Raw genomic sequence first — 18,952 nt, forward strand, 5'->3', positions numbered from 1 at the left:
GTCTTGTTTTCGGGGAAACAAGGTATTGCAATCATTAGATATAGTCTTGTGGTAGGCTTGTGTTGCCTTTTTCCCACCAGGTAAATTGAATTAAAGCATTTCTTTCCTTGTGTGATTTTAAATTTAAAAACCTTTAAAATTCATAGTGGGATCCCCATTTTGGCTAGTGTATCAGTCAAGGTTCTCTAGAGAAACAGAAGCAATACACACATGCATACACACACACGTTTATTTATTTATAAACGATTTATTTTAAGGAATTGAGTCATGCAATTGTAGGGCTGGAAAATCTGGAATCTGTAGGACAGGCTGACAGATTGGAAACTCAGGCGGAAGGAGTTGATGCTGAAGTCATGAGGTAGAATTCCATGTTCTTTTGGAAATCTCAGTCTTTGAGATTAAGACCTTCAATGATTGGGTGAGGCCCACCCACATTATTGGGTGTGCTCTGAAGGAAAGAACAGAGAAGTCGCGTAGCAAAATTATGGCTTAATAAATTCAATGACTGTTAGACTGGTAACCTTAGTACATACCCTTGAGGGTCATCTTCTTTACCTAAAGTCAACTGGTAATCGCTGTTAATTACATCTACAAAATACTTTCACAGCAACATCTATATTAGTATTTAACTAAGTAACTGAGTATTATAGCGAAGCCATGTTAACATAACACGACCCATCACACCTAGTGTAGGCTTAACCAATGTAGAAAGACATGGTGTGATTGGGTAAGTATTATATCAGTAGATTTAAGCCGTAGATGCTGAGGTCATCAAACTTCCAATTGATTGTTCATTCACGCTTCAAGTTCTTAACAACAATTCTTTTTTTTAATAACTGAAGAGCATATATGGTGATTGTGAGGTCTGTGCATGTTTATCCAGTCTAAGAAGGCTGTTTCCCCCATTTTGCGTAAATATATGACAGTTATGATTTGAGCCTGTTTCCTTCATGCTTATTTTTAGTGAAAAGATCTGTATATTGGCTGAATTTCAAAAATTTTATAAAGAACTGGTTATTTAGAATTCAGGCCAAATGCACAGTTGTTACTGTAGAGAGGAAAGCAAACATTGCCTTCTGATTATTCAGTGTGCTCTGAAGGAAAGAATGGAGAATTCGCTTAGCAAAATTATGGCTTAATAAATTCAATGGCTGTTAGACTGGTAAACTTAGTCCATACCCTTGAGAATGAAAACTAATGGGTTCTCCTAACATATTTCTAGTGTATTCCATTGCAGTTCATTTCTTTTGCTAACCTGTATAAATTGTTTCTTACGGGAGTGAAGATTGTCACCTCTGCTTAAAATAGAAATCTATTTTATGGACGATGGGATTGCTTTTTTTCAAATGGTGCTGTTAGGAAGCAAACCAAATGAATTAGAGCTGAATCAGCTAAAACGGTCACTTAATGTCTCTATACAATTTACCGCCCTGTTGTAAAGATTTAGTATATACTCCCACCCTTATAAAGTATGGACCATTATATTTTAAATTCTGAACACTATTGTATAACTTTTAAAATCAAGAAAAATAGATTGTATCTTGGATGCCAAATTTAAGTACGTAGCTTGTGATATTCCCACTTGTTAAAATTTGTTAACCTTATGTGGTGTGAAGAACCTTTTTGCTTTGAGGGACCTTGGTCAGGTCAGGTTAGCAAATGGTGCCAAATGGTGACACCAGTGCTGATCGTAGTCGGAGGCTATGGATACAATTCTGAGAAACTCTGCTCATAGGAGTGTTTCATTTTGTTCTTAATCCAGTTGTATTGATTTGAAAAGTTGTTTAGTTTTTTGGTAGAAAGTGATACTTTTCTAATAAATATTTTTAAATGAATCCATAGTCTTAATTGGTATGAGCCTAAGAGAAACAATCTCATCTGTTGTGGTAGCCAACTAACAAAATATCAGGTTTTGGGGTCTTTTTTTTAAATGCTTTTTTTTCTTTTGTAAAGCCACAATGATGATGCCTTGTAAAGTATTTTGATTAGACTTTGGGAAATTAAGAACTCTTTTTTTCTTTAAACAATGAACAAAATCTGAGTTTTGTTTTGTTTAACCTAGTATCTGGCTCAATATTGTGTTCAGAGTTATAGGGAATTATATTATTCTCATGGAGGACTTGTTTCTATCTCTGAAACATCCACAATACTGAGCACAAAATTGTGTGAAGCTTTTAATGACTATTAAGTGGTATTGACCCCGCCTTCAGTGAACTTGTAATCTAATTTTAATAAGATTTAGTTTGTAACTAATTTCTTTCTGAAAAAGTATTTAGGGATATTGTCCCCTGGACTTTTTCCACACTGATGCATTTAGCATCAGAGTTCACTGACTTTGCTGCAATCAAACCACATTTTGTTTTCTTATTCTCCTGTTGGAATTTGGGTTGTTTGCAGTTTTCTGTGGTTATGAACAGTTGTATTTGTCTCGGAGTGACAGTTCTGATTACCATAACGTTAGTGGAATTGCTGGCTGGTGCGATATGCCCATCGTTTGATGGTTTTCAAAGTGATGGTACTACCGTGTTTCCCCGAAAATAAGACCTAGCCAGACAATCAGCTCTAATGCGTCTTTTGGAGCAAAAATTAATATAAGATCTGGTATTATATTATATCATATCATATCACATATCATTATACCTGGTTTTATATTAAAGTAAAATAATACCAGGTCTTATATTAATTTTGCTCCAAAAGACACATTAGAGCTGGTTGTCCGGCTAGGTCTTGTTTTCTGGGAAACATGATAACATAAAACTACCACCAGAGTCTGAGGTTTCCATTGTCCCACACCTTTACCACACGCCTGACATTGTCTGACTTTTTAAAAGGAGCCAGGCTGGTAGGTGTGGGAAGGTGCTTTTTATGTGTATGTCTCTAATTACTAAAGAAACTAAGAATCAATTCATGTATTTAAATACCCTCTGTATTTCCTTTTATAACTTTGTCCATTTTTTCTTGGATTGTCTTTCTTATAAATTTATAAGATTTATATATAAATTTATATATAAATTTATAAGATTTATATATAAATTTATATATAAATTTATATATAAATTTATATTCTTATAAATTTATATATATATATATATATATATATATATATATATATATATATATTCCAGATACTTATACTTTGTTGGTCATGTGTTTTCTGATTTTCGCTTTTTTCTTTAATTTTTTATGTTATCTTTTAATAAATAGAACTTTATTTCAAAATAAAGTGAATTTATTATTTTTCTTTTTTGTGTTATTGACCTATTCTGAGGCCATAAAATATACTTTTGTCTACTAAAATTTTTATAATTTTGCCTTTTACTTGCAAATCTTAAATTGGAATTGATTTTTATGTAGAGTGGAACAGGGATTCAATTTAATTTCCCCCCATTTATTTAAGTATCCAGATATTTATTTTTTATCAGTATAGACTCATAGGTATTTGTATTATCCTATGGGTTCTAACCTATTAATGTAATTTTTTAAATTTTATTGTTCAAATTGTCTCAGGTTTGATCCCTTCCCGTTGGTTCCAATGTCCATTTGATAAGTCTCGTGTTTTGAACACTTACTTACTTTCTTGTACCACAAGATGTTCCAGGTTCATCTGGTACTTTCCCTGCTCCAGCTTCGCAGCCAGACATTTATTTCTCCAAGTTGCTCTCATTCTTTTTATTAGAGGACGGTATTTAGAAACCAATAGCTGAGTGCTAGATGTACCCACTGCTACTGGGGTATCATTGGCCCTAGGTTCTCTCAGGACAGAGCTAGGTAATATACATGTATGCACGGACCTACCTCTATCTGTATCTGTCTGTCTGCCATCTCTGGAAATATGTATTAAAAAACATGATATCTCTGTTTCAAGCCCAGCACCACAGAGTTCATTCTGACCATTTCCATTCTGTCTTTGTTTTGTCTCTAGCCTCAGAGTATATACTAGTCAAGATACTGGTTTCCAATGTGGTACGTTAGTTCTTTTCTTCTGTGCTCCCTTAAATGTGGTTATGTTATATATTTGTAATGCAGTTCATTTGTTACTGATTGTGTTTCATTTTGAATTAACTGCATATAGGGTTGATGTCAATTATTTATTTTTAAAATTTTGTGAAATATTACCATAGCCATAAATGTCAAAACTACGCAAGAAGATGTATTTGGGGAGCTGTCACTCCCCCTCTATTTCTTGTGTTCTGTTCTCATTATTACTCCCATTGCTACCCCCAATGACTCCCTAATGCCTGTAAGATAAAATTCAAACTCAGTGTAACCGACAAGTCGCCCCGTCATCTCAGTCTTAGCAAGTCCTTGTGCACCACGTTCTGGCTGCCTCAGATTTCTTGTTATTCCTCAAATGTGACCGGCTTATTCATGCCTCCACGTCTGTGCACATTCTCTCTCTCTGCCTGGAATGATATTCTATTTCCTCTTACCTTGCGCATCTTTAATTATTCACAACCCATTTCAAGTTTTACCTACTGTATGAGGACTTCCTTTCTTTAACCTCCTCTTTCTACTTGCATTTCACTCCTCCTACATTTAATAATTCTCTCCTGGTAATTCATAGCTCCATAGCACTTGTGAATGTTGCGTAACTTTTATGACATGTAAATTATTGATGTATAAAGACAGGAACTTTATCTTTGCCTTTCAAGCATCTAGTTCAGTTTCTAGCACATATCGGTTGTGCAGTAAATGCAATTATAGTGAATGGATTTCAGTTCTTTTCACTTTTTTTTTTTTTTACTCCTTTGCTCTTTATTTCACTCATGATGTCAGCTCATACTACTAATAGAATGTGAATCCTTCTAATGTGATGCCCCTGATCTTGCTGTCTCTGGCTTTTTTGTATTCTCTGCCTCTCCTGATATATTTGGGCATGACCCTGGTAATTGAATGGCTTCTTATGATCCCTGGGAAGTTACAATATCTAATTAAATTTTAGGTACAATATAGAGGGACAAAATGACATCAAGGTAAAGAAGGGTTTTAAAATATGGCAGCTTAGAAAGTCTAGATATTTGATCTGTCAGGTTTGCTTCCTCAGTTGGAAAGCTGAAACTTCCTACCCAGGTAATCTGTTAGATTGGAAGAAATTATTGTGCTGGAAACAGATCCCTTCAACTGTCTTTTAAGACCCCTAGTCAGCTTTTATAATGTCATTATTTGTGTCCAAAAGGCAAGTTCAGTGACCTTCCAAATTGTATTTCTAAGCTGCTTAAGTTACTTACTATTCTGCATAGATTATTCAGCAGATTATGTGAAAATATAGGGGCTCATTTCTACCAGTCTCTTAATCCACCCTCTGTTACTTTACTCTCTCTCTCTGTATTGCCTTCTCCTCCTGCCAGTCCTGTGTGTTCTAATCATAGCTCATTCTCCAGTCTTATCTGGAACTCAGAACAGAGGTCTAGTTGCAGTGCAGACATCACACTAAATAAAGGGGGTTTCAGGACCGTGCTTTGTGAGGAAACAGGCTTGCTGGTACCTCAGTGTTTGATTTCAGGGAGTGTGAGCCACGAGAAAGCATCCATTTATACTACTGACCCGCATTCTTGATTAAAAAAACTTAACATATTTTACTTTTTTATTCAAGTATAACACATATAAAGACAAGTGAATCGTAAGTGAACACATTGATGATATTTTCCAAATTGAACGTAATCATGAAACCACCACTCAAACCAGGGAATCCAGTGTTACTGGACTACCAAAATTCCCCTTTCACTCCTCCCGGTCTCTACCGGGGGAGTAGTTACCCCCACACTCACAGGTAACTACTATCCTGACTGACAGAGTTTTACCTATTTTTGAACTTTATGAAATGGAATCGTACCGTATATTCTCTCCTGTGTCTGGCTTCTTTGTCTCAATGTTATGTCTGTGAGATTCATTTGTGTTCTTGCATTAGTTATGGTTCATTTATATTCATTACTGTATAGCAAGCAAACTACAGCTTGTGGGCTGGTTGCCTGTTTTTGTAGATAAGGTTTTATTGGAACACAGCCACACCCATTCATTTACGTATTGTTGTGGCCGTTTTCACACTCCAAAGGCGGAGTTGAGTGGTTGCAATAGGGCACAGAGACTGTATGGCCCAAAAAGCCAAAATCATTTACTACTTGGCCCTTTGCAGAAAAAGCTGACTCACCCTTTGCTGTGTAGTATTCCGTTGTGTGAACACTCCACAGCTTATTTGTTACTGACTTTTGGCTATTACAGTAAATGCTGCTTTGAATATTATTGTATGTGTCTTTGGGACCTACGTATCTGTATGTACGTTCCTGGTAGGCATTTCCCGAGGAGAGGAAATGCTGGGGCACAGTGTATGTGTCTGCTCTGCTTTATTAGACACTGCTGAACAGTTTTCCAGTTCACCCCACCACCAGCAGTGTGTGAGAGATGAATTGCTCCGCGTCCTAGGACTTGGTGTTGTCAGCTTTTTAGTTTTAGCTGTTTTGATCTGTATGTAATTGTATCTCACTGTGGTTTTAACTTGTGTATATCCATGGTAATGAATGAGGTGGAGCATATTTTCATATGCTTTATTCTGAATGAGTTCTTTGGTGGTTATATGTGCTACAAATATCTTCTTCCATTCTGAGACTTGCAGTTTTATTCTTGTAGTGATGTTTTTATTTGTGTTTTTATAATCCTGAAGGGGATCAAGGTATGCCTCCCCAAAATATGCCACATTGGCGTAAGAATTATTTGGAGCTGAAGAAAATCGAGAAATAGCAGACAGTGGAAAAAGCTCTCTGCACAAGTTTCCATTTGTGAAGGGGCACCCATCTTCCATACTAAGAAGAGGAGAACAGTTCTTATCACCAAAGAAAGTTGCCTCTACATAACAAATCTTGCAAAACAATCCTTATTTATCATGTTTCCTAGTCATCTTCCCACAATTTATAATCCATAAGAGCCCCAAACCCCTTTTCCTTCGTCTAGTCACATCTCCACAATTTATTGTCCTTTGTTAAAATGGTATATAAGCCCTGGGTTAACTGCCTCTTTGGGTTTTCACTTACCTTCTGTGACATCCCCATGCATGTAAAAATGTTTACATCTATAAAGAAACATATGCTCTTTCTCCTGATAATTTATTTTTGTCAGTTTAATTTACAGGCCCCCAAGAACTGAGCCTTAGAGAGTAGAGAAAAAGTTTTTTCCTCCCCTACGAACTAACTAATGCCAACAGCATGGTTAAATCTTTCATACATTGAGGAAAGTGAAATTAGACTTGGTGTTTGTAGATACATGGACAGTAGCTATCCTTAGCTTTGTCAGGCAGGGCACACCCTAGGAAACAGCAGCCATAGATTTTTGTGGCTTTAAGTCCTTCTTAATTAAGGGTGTGAGATGCTACATTGTTATTTGTCCTGGGTTCTGAGTAGAGACAATGTTCTTACCTTTGAGTATTAAAAGCCATTCCAGGGTCTTAGAGTCCCCAGTTCTATGGGTGTATATCTGTAGAATTCCCTGGTATGCTGAATATTCAAATATTTTATTAAAATGCAGTGTCACATATTTGAATCAGATATGTGAATTTTTTTGAGAACTATTTCTTCAGCTCCCTGAATTTAGAAATTTAGAACCTAAAGCTGATTTATCTAACTTTAGGTTGCATCAAATTGAATAGAGTAGATGGGTGTCACAGGGAGCAGACTTACATGATTTTTGAGGTCCATTTAATAATTCTGTTTTTGTTTTATAAGTAGCATTCCAGGGCAATATTACTTGATTAGGATGTATTTTGTTTGTTTTGTTTTTTTTTTTTGGTGGTCAGATGAAGATGCAGATGATTTGAAGTTGAAAATATTTAGACACTAATATTACAGATATTTTCTCTAATTCCTAATTTCATTGCAGCTGCTTACTTTAATAAGGCTGGTATGATGCTTTCAGGAAAAAAGATAAAACTTGTATTATGCGACTGTTTTATTTTAGTGAAGTTTCTTCTGTACTTAACTGTTGTTTTCCATTATTTTAAAACTATTTCCTATTTTTCTTAACTTTTTTCCAGGTTGTACCTTATTACTGTGGATGCTACTTGTCTAAATTTCTGTAGCCATGGCACAAGAATATAGTAAGTACTGTAGCATATTTCCTATGACTCTCCTTTAAAAAGTACTATTCACTTTCTGTCTTTAAATTTCTCATTGGAGCAGTGGAAATGTAGAAACAAAGTTTTTAAAATCTGCTTTTCTCAAAGCGATCAATTCATTTGTTCATCTGCGTTTTGAATCTGTAGTTTTATATACAAATCTATGATGATAGTGATTAACTTCATCTTCTGATGAACACAGTCTTGCTTGGGCTATTCCCTGTAAATACGAGCAGGATGGATATTAGGGTGGGAGCCGTAGGATGTGTCCAGCTGATCCCCCGTGTTACTGAGTTGAGGAACTGACTGAAGCTCCAGGGTGGGCCCTGGTTAGGGGTAATCCCATCCCTGCTTTGTCTGTGACTGACTCATCATGCACTAAGCTTCAGTGAGTGTTGGGCATTACCTGGACAGAGGGATGGTTTCAGGAATGGTCCAGTATCCTGTTCTAGCCTATGAGACTCCAAGGTAGGTTTGCCAGAGCTTCTGGCAGAAGTCTTCTAATAAACAGAGCCAGAGGAAGAGCCTGCCTCTCTTTCTCTTCTTCTGGATGTTGTTTTGTGCCAGCGTGAGGTCTGGTGAGTCTGCAGCCTGGGCAAGAAGCCACACAGGGTGGAGGGCAGAGAAGCCAGCCCTGAAGCCTGTGTCTCCTCCAGAAGTCCACTCTTGGAGCCAACACATTTCCTCTTTGTTTAAGCCAGTTTGCGTTGGGAGCCAAAACATCTCAAGTGATTCACTCAATCTTCATTTTATTTTTAGTAATCCATTAGTTTCTCCCTGGGAAATGTGGGAGTAATTACAAAGCAAAGCAAAATAATACCGTTCAATTAAACTGGCAGGGCGTGTTGGTGTTGACTGGTACCCTCTTCGTTCTTAATAGTTAACAGGTAGTGATTTAGTATTCAAAGGCAAGAGAATAAAATATATTGCTTTCAGATGCCACCCTACCCCACCCCATGCCCCCTGGAGGTTTTGCCTTTTAATTAACCCCCTTGGGCTGTGAATGCTGAAAAGGGTCTTGGACTACTGGCCTGAAAATGATCCCCTTGTATGGTGTGTATTTGGCAGTGCGGACCTATTCTTAGAACAATCTCTACCCCAAACTGCTAATTCCTCGTTTGCTTTTCAAAAACTAATACGAATATTCCAAATATAGAAACTATATAAGGAATAATATAACAAAATATCTTTGTGTATCCTCCCACAACACACTAGAGAAGTCAAATTTTTACCAATTCTTAGAACAGTTAAAAACCCCGGGGTAAGCCTCCCGAACTGCCGTGCTCTGCCTCTGCCCCCTGAGGAACCGATGTCCTGGTTTTGGTCTTTATTCCCCTTATGCATTTGTTTGTCCTTTTGCCACACACGTGTAGTGTGATTTTTGTAGGCTTTGTATGTAACTTCAGGCACATGTAGACACTATGTATATTTGTTGTTTAAAATCTCCAAGGAGGTTAAAATAAACTCAGGATCACGGAAAGAGGCTATAAATTTGTTCTCAGATATTTGTCCAAAGATTGATTACTAGGCATCCTAGTGACCTGTACTAAAATGTGTTCGATTTTAAGTGGTTGGTGAGTTTCATCAACATGCTGACAGCCTTTTGTATTATCTTCAGGAATCTGGTGCTCGGTCTGCTACTGAGTTCACTTTCTGTACCTACCTGATTCTGCACTCCTGTGCAGGTTTGGCACGTGCAGGACATTTTTAGACCAACTATGCCAAAAATGAGCTTTTCAGAATGAGTTGCCCTTTTCATTTAAATAGCTCTATTTATCCTGTGGTCTATATGAATGCTTTTGGCAAGCTTAGGTAAATCTTACGCGTTTTTCTGCACTCTGGCAAATAGTTATCACACCTACAAAATTTACTTCTGTGCGTTCTAAATTTGTCAGTCTGTTCCTTGTACTGGTAGCAGCAGTTGTAAAAGAAGCATCCACTGCTGTGAATATACTGCGAAGCATGGTACCTTGAACCAGTACTGTGGGGGAGGAAAAATAATTTTAATTCTACCCTTCTAAGTTCTGGCTGGACTGAAAGTTAACATGGGACAGATTCACAGGAGAAAAATGACCAAATTTATTACGTATGCACATATGGGTGTTCCACACAAATATGAGACCTGAGGACAGATTGGGCACTTCAGGCTTTTATGCCATCTTGAGCTAAGGAGATCTGTTGGGGGTGGGTTGTGGTTTGGGGCTTCAAAGGGCAGGATGGCAATTCCCACTGAGATAGGAAAACAAATATTTGGTAAGTAAATGTTTGCTGGACCTTCTTCAACAATGGGCAGTAGAGAGGACTTTGATCAAAAGGGCCTTGCAAGGTTGCTCCCCAACACGCACTAGTTCCTACTAAACTATAGTTACCTGTGATCATAGCTCCCTTCCTGGAGCCTGCCCTCTATCTACATTCTTTTAGGCAGTTACGGGGAAGGGCAAACGCTTTTCCTGAGTCTTTTGTTTCTTGAAAATAACCAGCTTAAAATGATCGATACCCCAAAAGGCATATTTTGGGGTGGCAGCTCTGGTCCTGCTCAGTGTCACAGTCACTCGTGAGTCTCAGAAGTCTTCTTTGTGGTGTTACTTTTTGTGCCTAGATGTGCGCCTTGGAGATAAATTTTTTATCATTCTTGTCTGAAATGTATCTTAGGTCATTTAACTTCTGCATTAAAAAAACTCATTCTTTTCATGCTGGATGATTCCTGTTACCCTTTGTTCTTGTTTGGAATGTTGTGGAAACTGGAAACTGAATAGTCATTTCCATTCAGAAATTATTAATTCTTTCAATTGGGAAATATAATTACTGTTAGTATCAGAGAAAGATGTATGACAAAAGAGAATTCTTTTCCCCCCCAGGGTGTTATCTTTGCTTACATGTTTAAAATGTGAATAAATAGTAAACACAAAAGGTTTTGCCCCCTTAATTCATGTATATTGTATCTATGTTACAGGAAGGAAAACAGTAACATCTTTTGTTAAAATCAAATTTAGTTTCTTGTGCATCATACATGCATTTTTTAGTTGTTGTTAAAATAATGGATTCTTTTAATTTTATTTAAATGTGCCTAGCTTTAGGTTTCTTTCCTCTGTTGTGCACCCAGGATCTTAAATTTCAAATGTTGCCAATGTTAGAAGATTAGCCACCAAGTGGAACCGCTCCATCAGTGAGGCCCCTATGAAAAGAGTACTTAATCTCTCCCTTTGGAGACGACCAGAGTTAAAGATAGTATGCCATTTTGTACATCTGGCTATATATATAGACACAGGAACTGCAAGATAGTTAAGCTATAATCCTGTAATATGTTTTATATCCATTTTCTTGTTTTCAGAAGTTAGTGTTATAGGTGCGTTTTAAGGGAAAAATGTATTGAAAATTTTCTTTGAAAACAATCAATTCAGTGAAATGATATTTTTGTTTCTTGTGGAAGGCCATCTTCCGATGTATATTTTATATAGAGGGGTTTGCAGACTTGGCTTGTTTTTATATTCAAGATGAAATGGTGCTCCCCAGGGTGGGTGGGGGTGGCCCATTGGGCTGAGGGAGCTTGTAGACAGTGACTCAGTTCTGTAATTAGGTCCTGCTCTCTGCACCCTTGTTGATTTGAAAGTGCTGGTCATAGACCATTTAGTCTGGGAAAGCAGTCCATGAATCATCACAATTGGCACAAATTATCTGGAATGCTACTAAACGTTTTCTACTCTCTCTTTCTGATTGAGGGAATTAGGAAGGGAGGCTTCTTTGAGTTTGAAAGTACCTTAGAGGGTAAATACACATTTGTGCAAGCAGATGTCTTCCCTGGATAGAATGAAAGCCGTAGAATGTCTGACATTCGCAAGTAGTTCTGATTTTGTGGGTCCATGTTGGAACAATCCTCCTCCCTTTGTATCCTATTCTTTGTGAAACAGTGGTAACTGGTGCCTGTTTTCCAGCTCCAGTTCGATCTCTTACCCAGTGTCTCTTAAAAAGGGCTGTTTTGCTACCTGAAGCTTCAGTATAACCGCCCCCCCCCCCCCACAGCCAATTGAGGAAGGAGGAAATTCTAGAAGTTTATTTTGTATCTATTTTGTTTCCTCCAACTTGTCCCACTCATCAGTATCTCTCATATGTAGGATGGAATTTTGATTTTCTTTTCTTCCCTTTCTCAAAATGGTTGGTCAGCAGACTTACTAGACCTACTAGGCACCTGGCCACGAAGTGGGTGAAAGTCATTTTTTGTTTTCACTCAATAATAAGTTGACTTTGTTTCAGTTTATTTTACAGCAAAAATGTTAAATTATCGTATTCATTTTGAAATGGAGGACCTAAGTCATTTAGGAATAAAGGTAAAATGAAAATTCTTCTTAGATAGAAAGGAAACCTTAATTTTTTTTTCTTTTGGTTTTTCTCTGATGGTGCCTTAAGAGTAATGCTCAGCACTTATGTTACTGTGTCAGCTCTAAAGTGTAAAAGGCGAGTGGATTTATCCAATCTGTAGCAAAAAGACCAAATTTTCAGCTTGTAATGTGAGTTGTCTTTTGAACATGTGGATAAATATTTATTTTCCTATTGGAATATATGTGAGGAGACCTGTCAGATGAATGCATCGTTTTGATAGGAAGTAGAAGGAAGCCGTAGCTCACTGCGTAATTTTGTGTGTTGCAGGCATAAGTATTGTTTTGTGCCTGTGGGTAGATATGCATTAGGTTGTCTTCGTTCATCTACACATTGCTGTTCATTAGACGTTGTCACGTTCAGTGGAATTGTTGAAAATCAGGTGTTCAGATTTTAAAATTATTGTTAGCACATCTGCTGAGTTAAGTTGAAAAATTTTAGAGTGAGTTTCAAAGAAGCTGACTGGTAAAGTATTTCATATCAGTGAATACCCTTGATAAAATTCCATATTACACAGTGAGTCAAGCTCGTTTCCCTGCTATAAATCATCAAGACCTTCATATTAATGATTTAGGCTGTGGTTATAAAGAGTTCACTACCAGGTTTCCCCGAAAATAAGCCCCAGCATGAGTTTTCAGGATGACATCCCCTGAACATAAGCCCTAATGCGTGCCTTTTGGAGCAAAAATTAATATAAGACCCAGGAAACACTGTAAGAACTGTGGTCTTGTTTGTCTTAAGGACTTGATTAGTCCCCAATTAACCACTCACTTAATCTCCTTTTGCAATTAGGAGCCAAGAGACCATGCATGCTTCAGTATCAAATACAAATTGCCCACCCTTACTACCTTAGTTTGCATATTGTGTAAATAATTGGGTCATTAGCCAACACCTAAACAGAGGAGTGTGAACGGTTTACCTTTAGGGGCAATTTAACATCACTTGATGGCTTCTGGATTACTCTGTGTAAATTATTTCTTCTGTGGCCCTCAGTATCTCTTGCTAATGGGTGCAGTGATTGTAAGACCTCAGTCAAGAATTCTAAAAGTCTTAATGAGTGTAAAAATATCTGAAGGAGTTTCATGTTTGATTCAATCTTATCCCTCAGTAGCAGATGCTTTCTCACTGTGTAGAAATGGAATCTCAGTTTTTTCAATGAATGCTAATCCCCGATGAAAGCTTCCCATCCTTAATTTTTTTTTTTTTTTATAAATTTCTTCTCAAACCAATTAAATAGAATTAGTTTGGTCTGTAGGGTTAGGTGCCCCCTCTGTAATCTAGAATGCTCTGATCAACAGTGTGTGAAGACAGACCGGCTGTCTCTATTTCTGCCTCAATATTTGGCCCCATTCCTAAAATTTGATGATGTCCCCATTGTGTTATTACATGGTGACCTCATTTTCAAGATGGAAACACCGGTGTATACATGCATTCACTCTGCAAGAAGTTAGGGCTCCTTGGTTGTAAAGATCCTGGCCAAGGTGGCATTCATTGTTGCTGTAATTTGATCCGTTAGTTTTATTTTGCTGATCATTTGGGATAACATCTACTCAGTTTTATTTGTTTGAAGCATCAAGAAAATCTCATTTCACATTCCATCCCGCAGCACATTTAAAAAATAACTTTTATAAAAATAATACACACTTGTGAAAATGTAGAAAAGCAGATACACATAAAGATGAAAACCACCTATAATTTCACCATCCAGAGGAGCTGTATTAACATGGCTAATAATGTATTCTCAGAGAACACGCAGCACGCCATTAAAGGGGGGAGAAGGGGATCGCACACCAATTCATAATAAAGGACTGACTGAAAGTGATGGCAGCCGAAACTCGTAAACACTTATATGTGGTACGTGTTCAAGTTAACCTCTTCTAAACTGCACGTATTTATTTCTGCAGGTTGTGACCATTTATTTCATCATAGGATAAGGAGAGAGCCTCTTTAAAGAGAAGCTGGGTTTTGGCCTATTCTAGTTAACTTTTATTTCCAGTGATTTCTAGGGATACATTTTCCTGTGTAGGGTGTATTTCTCTACATAGCTGTGAGGGTTGTTTTTGTTTTGAAGTGAAGGAGTCATGTAAAAGAAGCTGCTATGTAGGAAGAGCAGACAAATAATATACTATTAAAAGAAATGACTTCTGTTCCCCTAATTTTTGAAAGACAGGAGAGAAAAGTCGGGTGACCAAAGGCTGTGCATGGTAATTTTCAAGGGATAACAGAAGGACGGAGTCCCTGCTGGATTGGTTTTGGTTTTTGTTTTTACTATGGCGTATCTGTACCCAGCTACATTCTGTCTGACGTGCCTCTTCTCTCTGCTCCCTCTCCCCTGTTGGAACAGCTCCGCATAACTTACCAAGGCAACATTACAAAACTTTCGGAATTCTGCCCTAATGCAGGTCACTGATTATCCCACTGCTTGCTTCACTTTGCAATAACTTGGGTTATTATCTGGTTTTCAAATCATCACATCACAAGGACTCAAGGAAGCAGCAGATATCTCCCTGGATTTGAAAGTATTTGTCCTCTGTGGTGTTCTGATAGTTTCTGAGCGTGTGTTGGCCTCCTTCTCTGAGACTGGAACTATCTCGGTTGCCACAACCCTCTTAGCTTCCCACGGGCTTTTTTCATGTGTCTCTCCTTAGCAGAGGCGTTCTCCATGAGCAGTAATGTACCTCCACCAGTTGTCCAGTGATAACCCCCACCGTTCTGTGTCCTGAAGCCACTGTGGTGTCAACAGAACAGATGATGAGAACTTTATCCTTTATTCTCTCTTCCAAATAAAGTGTCCAAGTTGTTTTAAAGGAAGTCTGCATTTTTTGGTATCACTCAGTTTTGGCGCTGTGTTAGTTTAGATTTTAGCCTGGAATTCTTTGGGAAACTCCACCCTGGAAGAAAGTGAGGATGTTTAAAAGAATATGTTTCAGCAGCTGCTAATAGAAGAACATAACACTGCCTTTGAAGATTCTTTGGTTACAGGGCAGCACCTTGCTGGATTCCACTTTTGTGACTAGAATCCCTTCCGCTTTATTAGGCAAATATTGCCAAGTATTGGATTATTTTTATAAGTTTGTATTGTGGTATTGAGTGTTGGAAAACACTCAATCTGTGCTTCATTGGTGTCATAATATATTTTGGGTTTTAAGCATCAAATTGAAAGATCTTAGCATTTACATAGATGACAAAAGCAAATTTTAATTTGTTTATAGAATATTGCCACTAATAAGTAGTAATCCATCTTTCCTGTCTGTTTTACTGATGGGTGGCTTCATAGGACACTTAGAGTTTGCGTAATCATGTTCAATAGTTCTTAACTGTTGTCTTTTTATCCACAGTGTTGGGGTTGTGTATTAGTTGGTTTTCTTGCATAGTGCTCAGATTTATTTCAGTGAACTATTCTCAGCCAGAAATAAAGAACCCTCTCTATTTATTTACTCCTTGGACTTTTAACAAGTTACTACATTTATCTATCAGTGGGTTACTGATTCTGTGAAGTTTACTACTCAGATGTAAAGACAGCTAGACAAGTTTTTTTGTTTGTTTGTTTTGTTTTGATTTTAGGTAAGAAACCAATGTCATTTCTTTTTGGAAAGGATTTCGATAAGTTGTTTTTAATTGGTCTCTCAATCCTCATTCTCATTCCTTCCAAGTAGGCGTTTTCCCTCTCTATCTCCATATTCTTCCCTGTTTTTAATGGGAAGGAGAGAAAGAAAGAAAAAGGGAGAGAAATCGATGAGCGTTTGAGTCTGTTCTAAGTGGAGGCTGGAAATAAAATTAAGTTCAGGTGAAGAATGAAGCAGTGGACCTGATCTAGGAAGAAAATTAGAAAAGAGTTCAAGTGAGGAATTTGTGGTCTAAAAATACAACAGTAGATAGCAATTGCTGACTCTGCCTTTACTCCTTTAACTGGTTTTTTGTTATTTTTTGTTTTTGTTTTCGTTTTTTGTTCTTGTTGACGTGACTCACACCAGAGAGCTACCATTTCCTGGCCAAGGTCTGAGGAGAGCTTTTCAGCAAATAGCTAACTTGTCATGTTTTTTCCCCCCATAGGAGATACTCAGTTAATAGAAAGTTGGACTGAGTTGCTAACTTGTTAACTGCAGGAAAAAGAAAATAGGCTCATTCTTTCCTTAAAATAGCCATTCTACTTTTCTACCAGATGAATTACTCTTTCATTAATTCTGTGAGGAGGCTGTGAATAAGTTGAATACTTTTTTTTTTAATCAAAACTTCTTCCCTACTGTTATAGACTAGGATCTCTTTTTCTCTAGAGGAGTGAGACGTGGCAGAAGTTATTCCTCTTCAAGTTTCAAAACAAGAGTGTACACTGTTGTCTGGTTCCCAGAGAGGTGCTTTCTAACCAGTCTTACATTCCATTTTTTTGGTATATCAGTCCTGTGCAAATTTGCTGAAATAAAATTTTGTCCTGAAATTTGGCCATTCTGTGACATCCCTGGAGTTTCCTAGAGGTGGTATGCAACCGCAGTTGGACTCAGCACTGCCTTAGGGACGAATGAAGTACCCTTTCCCCGGGTACTTGGGGCTGGCGTCTTTCGCCTGGATGGGATGTGGACTCCGGAGCATTTCTCTTCTGCTTCCTCTAGTTTGCGCCTCTAGATCTCTCTATCCTTATTACCACGTTTCCACACTTCATTGTTGTGATCACTTTCTTCCTATTGTTATAAAATAGCAGCAGGGTCATGGTGCTTTTTGGAGTGTGTGTCTGTTTTCTGGTATTTCTGGATACAAAAGAGCAAAGTAGGCCCATTCCTGCATGTCTCCATACTTGAAAACAACCAAAGGGGAAAAAAGGAAAGGATGAAGAAAAAAGAAAGAAGAACAAAAGGCTGGCTTAAATAGCTGCCGTCTTTCTTTCTCAGACCCCCTTTTATGGGGTATGTGCACCACGAATGCAGTCTTGAGGGGTGCTGCATTCAAACAGAAAACACTGTGGTCTACAAAATAGCTTCTTGGTTAGGGTTTCTCAGCTCGAGAAGATGCGGTTGTTTTGGTTTTTGTTAGTGTTTTTTCCTCTCAGGACAGAGGGCTGCTTTGCTTCTCTGGTGACCTTCGTTAGGCCATGTGGTCTGTTTGCTGCTGGGATGCAAGTACAGTCCTGCATGGGCTTAGCCCACTTTCCCAAACGAGATAATGAACACCAAAGTGCTCTCGTAAACTGTAAAGTGTCATCAAAGGGAGAAGGTATTGTCATTACTGTCATGCCCTGCGTGAGTGGCTGACTGTAAATATTCTCTGTTTGGTTCATGACCTCCATCTGAGAACCAGCCGTGCTTTTGAAAATCCCATGTCCAGGGAAGAGCTGGACTTGACGAGGTCAGCTTTTACCTGCTTTGGACCTTTTGCAAAAGGAAACACTTTGCACATCGAACAAATGTAGCCTATATTGAATTAAAATGGGTTAATGCTATTGTATAACATTTACAGCTAGAGAAGGCCCTGTCCTTTTTGTATGGCAGTAAGTTTCTCTTGGCAATGACCATGAAGGTCCGGGCCACAGAAAAATAACTGGTTTCCGTCATTCCTATTTGAGAGTCTCACTATCACTTCTCATTCAGTGAGAGGACTTTTTCTCTGACAGAAAGACTTGTAGCGTTTGTTGTGCTTTTATATAGAATACTGCTTTTGGGGGCGGGGTGGTTTCCCTCTTTGCCCTCAGGCTTTTCAGTTTGCACAAATTGATATGAGAGACTTCTTTCACGGAGAGATGTGTGCCCTGGCCTACAGAAAGTATCACTTGCAAGGACTCAGAGGGGAAAACACACGTCCTTCCCCTCTCTCCTAGGGGAATTAGAAAGCAGAACTGTTTTTTGTTTTAAGTCCCCAACCCCTATGGATGAAGAGATGCTGCTGCTTCTGCTGCAGACGTCACCTGAGCGGGCGCCTCTTTCAGTGGGACGGGGCCATGTCACCTTTGCAAGCAGGCCCGACATGGCTTCTGCACTGGCAGCAGCACCTGGTCACAAATGCCTTTTGTATTTCATAGTAAACCTGGGCTGACTCTAATGAGGAGCCCTGCAAATACTGTATCACGGAGATTTGACATTCCTTGTAGCTGTCCAATAGTTTCCATTGACAAGCCTGTTGGAATTGTGTCAGAACACTAATCGCTCGCTGTCAGCAGCTTGTTCCACTCAGGGGAAGCGATCGGCTGATTGCTGCCTGTATTGTAAGACGGCCTGATTAGAGGACAGTGCTTGAGCTCACGGTGTTGGTTCTTTCTTTTCCAGTATGTATTGAAATCAAATTCTGTCAAAGGCTGCGAACAAGCCGACTCATAGAATTTGATTTTAGGAATTTTCGGATTTTTGTAAAGTATGGTATGGTAGCTAGGGCTAATAAAAAGGTATCCGTTCCCTTGGAAGTGAGGCCTTTGTCCAATAAGAATCTTTGCTCATCTAAGGCGTCTCCTGTTTATTGGTCTGTGACATCTCCATTTTAAGGATAAGTAAATAA

General features: G+C 38.2%; 1 protein-coding gene across 18 annotated transcripts in view; it reads left to right on the forward strand.

Annotated features, from left to right (window-relative positions):
* The window catches only part of SIPA1L1 (signal induced proliferation associated 1 like 1), a 335,407-nt gene that overhangs the window by 148,173 nt on the left and 168,282 nt on the right, over positions 1–18,952 (forward strand). For all 18 annotated transcript variants that reach the window (XM_081047663.1, XM_081047664.1, XM_081047665.1 and 15 more), the window contains one exon: positions 8,021–8,083. The gene's annotated coding sequence lies outside the window, so the exon portion shown is untranslated. The remainder of the gene's footprint in view (positions 1–8,020; positions 8,084–18,952) is intronic.

This window comes from Rhinolophus hipposideros (genome assembly GCF_964194185.1).
Source record: "Rhinolophus hipposideros genome assembly, chromosome: 5".
Lineage (NCBI taxonomy): Eukaryota > Metazoa > Chordata > Mammalia > Chiroptera > Rhinolophidae > Rhinolophus > Rhinolophus hipposideros.